The 8,300-nt window shown below is 42.7% G+C and overlaps 1 non-coding gene across 1 annotated transcript; it reads right to left on the bottom strand.

The window, feature by feature from the left end:
* Nucleotides 1–316: 316 nt before the first annotated feature.
* Nucleotides 317–420, bottom strand: LOC147913716 (small nucleolar RNA U13). The gene has a single exon (XR_015556429.1). It is a non-coding gene; the product is annotated as a small nucleolar RNA U13 (small nucleolar RNA).
* Between the last annotated feature and the right edge of the window lie 7,880 nt (nt 421–8,300).

The following is an 8,300-nucleotide window of genomic DNA, read 5'->3' as shown; positions in this document are numbered from 1 at the left end:
TCTCAACCTCTGAATTACAGACACAGAGATGGAACAGAGCAGTGGGGATTTTAAAGTCCATTTGCATGATGATTTATCACAATTCAGGGCAAAGAACCAGACTTTTAGCTCCGCAGGGACAGTGTTTTATATTTCTCTTTTATTGTCCCCTGTGTCTTTCAAGAGGAATATGGTAGATGCTCATTAAAATATTTTTGATTAATTAGAGAGTTATGTAATTCCCACAGGCCTCTTTTTACTTCACTAAGTGGGTAATGCTACTAATGGAGAATACATAAATTTGTTTATTGACTTCTAGATACAAAAATTTTTTTCATGTCAGACAGGTAACGTGTCAACATCGTAACAAGGTTTGAGGGAGGCGCATCTCAGACAACAGCATGAACACCCAATTATCACGTTTATAAACCACAAAAGCAACTGCAAAATTTTTTTTATTGGACTTTAGTTTTTAAAGCAGTTTTAGGTTCACAGCAAAATTGAGTGGAAGGTACAGAGATTTCCCACACGCACCCTGCCCCCACACAGGCACAGCCTCCCCCGTTATCAATATTCTGCACCAGAGTGGTACATTTGTTACAATTGATAAACCTACATTGACATATTATTGTCACTGAAAGTCCATACTTTACAATAGGGTTCACTCGGTGTTGTACACTCTGTGGGTCTGGACAAATGTATGACATGCAGCCATCATTATAGGATCATACATAGAAGTTTCACTGCCCTAAAAATCCTCTATGCTCTGTCTGTTCATCCTTCCTTCCCCTCTAACTCCTGGCAACCACTGATCCTTTTACTGTCTCCATAGTTTTGCCTTTTCCAGAATGTCATATAGGTGGAATCATACAGTATGCAACTTTTACAGATTGGCTTCTTTCACTTAATAATGTGCGTTAACGGTTCATCTACGTCTTTTCATAGCTTGATAGCTCATTTCTTCTTAGCAGTGAATAATATCCCATTGTCTGGATGTACCACAGTTTATTTATCCATTCACCTACTGAAGGACATCTTGGTTGCTTCCAAGTTTTAGCAATTATGAATAAAGTTGCTATAAACATCCATGTGCAGGTTTTTGTGTGGACATAAGTTTTCAACTCCTTTGAGTAAATACCAAAGAGTATAACTGCTGAATCATATGGTAAGATTATTAGTTTTGTGAGAAACCACCAATCTGTCTTCCAAAGTGGTTATACCATTTTGCATTCCCATCAGCAATGAATGAAAGTTCCTGATGCTCCACATTCTCACCAGCACTTGGTGTTGTCAGTGTTCCAGATTTTGGCCATTCTAATAGGTGTGTAGTGACATCTCATTGTTGTTTTAATTTGCGTTTCCTTGGTGACATATGATATGGAACAGCTTTTCATATGCTTATTTGCCATCCGTGTATCTTCTCTGGAGAGGCATTTGTTGAGGTCTTTGGCCCATTTTTTAGTTGGGTTGTTTTCTTATTGCATTTTAAGTGATCTTTGTATATTTTGGATAACAGTCTTTTATCAGATTATGTCTTTTGCAAATATTTTCTCCCAGTCTGTGGCTTGTCTTTTCATTCTCTCGTGTCTCATTTGAGCAGAAATTTTTAATTTTAATGAAATCCAGTTTATCAGTTATTTTTTTCATGGATTGTGCCTTTGGTGTTGTATCTAAAAAGCCATTGCCAAACCCAAGGGCATCTAGATTTTCTCCTATGTTATCTTCTAGGAGTTTTATAGTTTTGCATTTTACGTTTAGGTCTATCATCCATTTTGAGTTAATTTTTGTTAAAAGTGTATGGTCTGTGTCTAGATTTTTTTTTTTTTTTGCATGTGAATGTCCAGTTGTTCCAGCACCATTTGTTGAAAAGACTATCTTTGCACCATTATACTGCCTTTGCTCCTTGGTCAAGTATCAGTTGACTATTTTTATGTGGGGTCTCTTTCTGGGCTGTCCATTCTGTTCCATTGATCTATTTATCTATTCTTTCACCAATACTACACTGTCTTGATGACTGTAGTTTTATAGGAAATCTTGAAGTTGGGTAGTGTCAGTCCTCTGATGTAGTTCTTCAATATTGAGCTGGCTATTCTGGGTCTTTTGCCTCTCCATACAAACTTTAGAATCAGTTTGCTGATATCCACAAAATAACTTGGTGGGATTTTGATTGGGATTGAATTGAATCTATAGATCAAGTTGGGAAGAACTGATCTCTTGACAGTATTGAGTCTTCCTATCTATAAACATGGAATATCTCTCCATTTACTTAATTCTTCCTCAATATCTTTCATCAGAGTTTTGTAGTTTTCCTCATATAGATCTTGTATAACATAAACTTTTAAAATGCAATTGATGTATTCAATATGGAGTCTGCCCATGTAATACTCTCTGTCTTTGAGGTCAGGGCCTCGTCTGCTTAAGAAGTAGACGGCCATGACAACATCTGCAGGTGTGGGTATCAGAAATGCTGACAAAGAGGAGGAGAATCTGATGGATTCCATTAGAACCTGGATTCTATCCTCAGCTCAGCCACTAACTTGCTATATGACCTCTGGCAAGAGATTTCCCTTTCTAGGCCTTAATGAAGGGTTTAGGCTGGACCAGTGGATCCCAAAACTGACCCAGGTTCTTGTACTCAACTCCCACCTATTTTTTTGATAGGTCTGGGGTGGGACCTGCAGAAATCTGTATAATTAAAAACCTCCCCTAGGGTCCTTGATCTCTGAGATGCACTTGCTTACTTGGAGTAAAGGTTCCCAAATTTTCTCCATTCATGGTGCCTTTAGTGTCTCAATGATTGTTTCATGACGCCCCTAGGCCTACAGGAATACCTAACAGTTCTGTTCATTAAGCAGATAAGCTCAAACAAACTCAGTTAAGTGTTTATGCCCTAACAACTTAATGCATTTTGGGCACCACACACCTTCCCAAACCCTGGAATCAGACTGGACACCACCACTCTCATTTCCTGTTCTGCAATGATTTACACACAATACTTGCTTTTTATCAAAACCTCAGCTTCGCAAAGACATGACATTATCAAAAGGAATGTAGCATGACCTAATGTTGAAACTACCTCAAACTAGCAGTTTGTGCAGTACCAGACAGATGTCACTGTGTGTTCCGGGCTGAATTGTGCCTCCCCCTTCAAAGTTATATGTTGAAGTCCTAACCCCCAGTACCTCAGACTGTGACTGTATTTGGAGACAGGGCCATTAAAGAGGTAATTAAGGTAAAATGAGGTCATATGGGTGGGCCTTGATCCGATATGACCGGTGTCCTTATAAGAAGAAATTAGGACACAAATATACATGCACAAAAAGAAAAGACTATGTGAGGGGCACAGCGAGAAGGTTGCCATCTGCAGGCCAAAGAGAGAGGCCTCAGAAGAAACGAAACCTGCCAACACCTTGATCTTGGACTTCCAGCCTTCAGAACTGTGAGGAAATAAATCTCTTCTTTAAGTCACTCAGTCTGTAGTATTTTGTTATGGCAATCTAGCAAACCAACACACTACATTTCCCCTAACATTTTAAAATACCCCTCAGCACCCCTGTGAGTTTCCTGCCATGCCTCAGAGCACCTCAACACACGGTTGGAGAACCACAGATCTAGAGTCTCAAATATTCCATGAGTCTGACCCTACTCAAACCAGTAATGGAGATAAATGGACATACTGCGAGGGTATAAGTCAGCCAGCCAATTTTCATTTAGCATAAACAAACGTTTCTGCCCTAATAACACACCTGATTCTTTGCTTCAGCCGGTATCAATCACCAATTAGAGGAGTTACTCTAGGCCAGAGATTTAGGTAACCAGTTGGAAGCTTGCTGGCGGTCATGCAGGAGAAAACTAATCATGAACTGGAGGAGGATGGTAGCTGTGGGAATGCAGAAAAGTGGACATATTGGGATACGTTTGTGGTGAGAAGTAGCTCAGACTCGGAACTTCCAGATGGGTCTGTGAGTGGGAGACAGCAGAATCAAGGATAATTCCTAGGTTTTTATTCAGAATGTAGTTATATTTCCATTGTGACTACGATCTTTCATTTTCACAATTTTTATTGAGGGCCTGCAAAATACCAGCTATGTCCAGGGTACTGGGATCCAGAGGCAGGAAAGATACGGTCCCTGCTGTCACTTGATGATGAGTGTGGATGCTGGAGCCAGGCTGCCTGGGTTCAAATTCCACAACTTATTAGCTGTGTGACCTTGGGCAAGTTACTTAACCTCCCTAAGGCTCAGTTTCCTCATCTGTAAAATGAGGATAATAAAGTATCCACCTCCTAGAACTGTTATAAGGATTAAATAAGTTAACATATTAAAGCACTTAGAATAGTGCCTAACAAGAGGAAGCACTCTAGAAGTTTTAGCTGTTACAGCTCAGGGAGCTTTCATTCTAGTGGAAGGAAGCAGAAAAGAAACAAACACTGAATAGTATATTGTGATAAGTTCAATGAAGACAACTAAAAAGGGTGATGTGATAGAGAACTTCACGAACCACTTGAGACTGAGTGCTCAGGAAAGGCCTCTCTGAGGAGATGACATTTAAACTGAGACCTAAATGGCAAGAAGGAGTCAGACATGAGAATATCTAGGAAAAGAACATTCTAGAAAGAAACAATAAATGCAAATTCCCCAAGGCAAGAACAAGCTTGGCATGTTCCAGCGACAGAAAGAATGGCAGTAGGGCTGGAATTCAATGAGAGAGGGAGGGAATGATGCAAAATGAAGGTGGCAAGGCAGGCAGCTGACAGATCACACAGGCCCTTGTAGGTCAGAGTAAGGAATTCGATTTCATTTGAAGAACGATGAGGAGCAAGAGGAGTGTTTTAAGGAGAAGGATGGCATGGTTTGACTTATTTTAAAGAGATGAGGCAGGCTGTCGTGTGAAGAACAGGCTTTAGGGTGGGAAGGGAGGGTGCAGGGAAACTAGTTATGAGTGTGCTGTAGGACTGCGGGCAAGAAACGACGGTGACTTCATCTGGGTGGCAGGGGACGGAGGTAAGAGGACAGGTTTGGGATGTGTCTTAGAGGTAGAACCAACCAGACTTGTACTTTATACGCAAGTTCCGCGGTACAAAGATCTGGATATCCTGCCTAAAACTAGTCACAGGTGGTTACATTTGCAGCATAGATTTAGATCTGCAACCTTAGGGCTTTAGATTCAGTCAGACGTGGATTTAAATTCTAGCTCCATCGCTTAGTCACTGTGTGACCTTATATAAGTCATCTTCACAGCTTCCTTCCTGTAAAATGGTACTTGGCTCAGAGTAGCTGTGAAAGTGAATAAGACAATGCACGCAAAGCGCTTCACACAGAATCTGGCCACACAGGGAAAGCTCAATGAATGTTAGCTGTTATCACTTTCATCAGTTACTGGACATTTCCACGTTCATTCCGATGAACTAACTGCAATAGTTCTTTTCCTGGCCTCCCTGCCTCCAGTTCCACCTGCTTTAACCCATCCTCCACTCTGCGGCAGGACTCTCCCTAACACAGAAACCAATCACGTCACTCCCCTTCATCAACACTGCGATGGCTCCCGTGCCTACAGATTAAAACCCAAATGCCTTAGAATAACGTCCCTCCATACTCGGGACTCTGCCTGCCTACCTGGCCAGCCCCTTCCCCCACCCTAGCCTCTAGCCATGCTCAATTATTTCAGTTCCCTGAATACACTACTGTTCCAACTCACCATGCTTTTCCCTACGCTGTTTCCTCTGCTGAAGTATCCTTTCCCTCGTGTACCTGTTAAACAATTACTCATCTGTCAAGACACAGCTTAAACATCACGTATCCGCCCTTCCTCTCCGCCTGGGCAGAAGCGCTCTCTCCTTTCTACTATCACTGTGCACTGCACATAATTACAGTACTTCACTGATCGCTCCGCGAGTATCTGTATCTCCACCTGTGCACTCCCGGAGGGCGAGCACCGTGATCCCTGCTGTGCATTCCCAAAACCCCCGCACAGCAGCCACTCAGGGACCATTTGATGAATGAATGGGGAATAGGTAGAAGGAGGAGACCCTTACGAATACACCTCTTCAGGCGGGTATGTTTAGCTCCTAACTGGCGGTCTTCTTCGAGAGGCTTTACCCCGAGACGGTTAGGACAAAGGGCTTCGGAATCAGAAACGTGTCGGAACACTGGCTCCACTACATACTCACTGTGTGACCCTGAAACGTTACTAACCTAAGACTCAATGTCTCCATCTGTAAAATGGGAATGATAATAACCTCACAGGGTTGTTGCCAGGATCAAAAGAGAGAATTTATGTAATGTGCTCAGCCAAGTTCCTGGCATACATCAAGCACTCAGTAAACGGCAACTTTTAAAAAGTGCAAAAAATATATAGCAGACTGTTAACGGTGAGTATGGAGTGTGGGGGGATACATTTTGAGGGAGTCTAAATTTCCATTTTACATATTTTTATGTACTGTTTGAAAATCAGAAAAATAAAGATATAGTAAAATTAATCATAAAAATTCAAAACAGATCTAGGTCTTCCAATCCATATCCAGTGTTTTTCACAAACTCCCAAACCCTGGAGAGAGGGGTCATGTTTAAGAATAAGAATGGCCAGGGACAGCCTGGTGGCGTAGTGATTAAGTTCAGTGTGCTCCGCTTCGGTGGCCCAGGAGCAGACCTACACCACTCATCAAGCCATGCTGTAGTGGAGCCCACACACAGAATAGAGGAAGATGGGCACAGACGTTAGCTCAGGGCCAGTCTTCCTCAAGCAAAAAGAGGAAGGTTCGCAACAGGTGTTAGCTCAGGGCCAGTCTTCCTCACCAAAAAAAAAAAAAAAAAAGAATAGGTATGGCCTTGGGCAGGTCAGGGGCTTGTCCTGGGAGAAGAAAATGGTTTCTTAGGACTCTTTTGCCCTAGACTTCCATTCTAAATCACAAGTTAGGAGACAGGGATCCAGGGTGACAGCTCTCTTCAAGGATGAGCACTATGCAGATGACAAACCAGCAGGCACACTCGTGTGCTTTCAGTGGCCACATGTGAGTACAGACGCCTACATTCTGTAAACAGTGAGGACTAGCAAAGAGAAGAGGACAACGCCTTCCAGAGGAAACAGAAGTAGCAGTTCCAGCCACATGCTGCCCACCATGTAGGCATATAAGTTCAGTGTCACCACATCTTCTAATTTTAAGAGAGAAGCTGGAAATCCAGATTATTTTTGTAAAATTTAAATGTTACTTCAAAAACTTTTATAACCACAGTACAGGCCAAACAAACCCTTATGCAGTGGGGCCGGCCCTTTGGCCAAATGGTTAAGTTCAGCACGTTCTGCTTCGGTGGCCCAGGTTCGGTTCCCAGATGTGGACCTACACCATTCATCAAGCCATGCTGTGGCGGCGACCCACATACAAAATAGAGGAAGACTGGCAACAGATGTTAGCTCAGGGTGAATCTTCGTCAAGCAAAAAGAGGAGGATTGGTAACAGACGTTAGCTCAAGGCGAATCTTCCTCAGCAAAAAAAAACCACAACACCTTATGCAGTCTGAATTCAGCACGTAAGCCTCCAGTTTGCACCACTCTTTTCAACAAGATTTCTTAGGAAATTGAAGCTGGGGCAAACCGTAAAAATGAATACCGCCCACAAGGTGCTACTCCTTCACCTTTGCCAGGTGTGTACAAATGATTTCAGCCTGTCCGTCCTCATATCTTTCCCCGTCAACAATAACGCTGATAGTCTGTTTTTGCAATGTATCTGAAACTGCACTTAACATGCGTCAGGGTAAACAGAAAAAAGTAATTTCTACTCACGCTTCACAGCCCAGCTCAATGATACCTTCTCCAGGAATCTTTCCCCTGATCCCTTATCCCATTGCTCACCATGCACCGCAGGGCTAACACACACTTACCGAGCACACTCTGTGCCAGGCCCTGCTGGAAGCACTTTACCTGTAAAAACCCATCTAATCCTCTCAACATACCTCTGAGGTAGCTAAGACTACCACCCCCATTTTACGTAAGATTAAGTAACCTGCAGAGATCACACGGTTTAGACAGAGCAGGGCCAGGACCTAACACTACTTTCTCCCGCACTAGCCCGGGAGCTCCTTGAGGACTAGCATCCCGTCTTAATCACTTTTGAACTCACAGGGATCAGTACTTTGGCACGAAATGTTCGTGAATGAATGGATGGATGGATCACTCCCCATCCGTATATGTGTACATGGTAAGCTCCGAAGAGTGACCTTGACAACACAGGCATTTATTCAACAATCATTCTATGCATCAGACCTATTGGGCTCTAGACATGAACAGCTCACAGTTAGAGGGCTCACAGTTTGGTGAGGGTACCA

Source organism: Ceratotherium simum, chromosome 25 (assembly GCF_057802395.1).
Source record: "Ceratotherium simum simum isolate JZ-2026a chromosome 25, ASM5780239v1, whole genome shotgun sequence".
NCBI lineage: Eukaryota > Metazoa > Chordata > Mammalia > Perissodactyla > Rhinocerotidae > Ceratotherium > Ceratotherium simum.
This window is presented reverse-complemented; position numbering and strand designations above follow the sequence as displayed.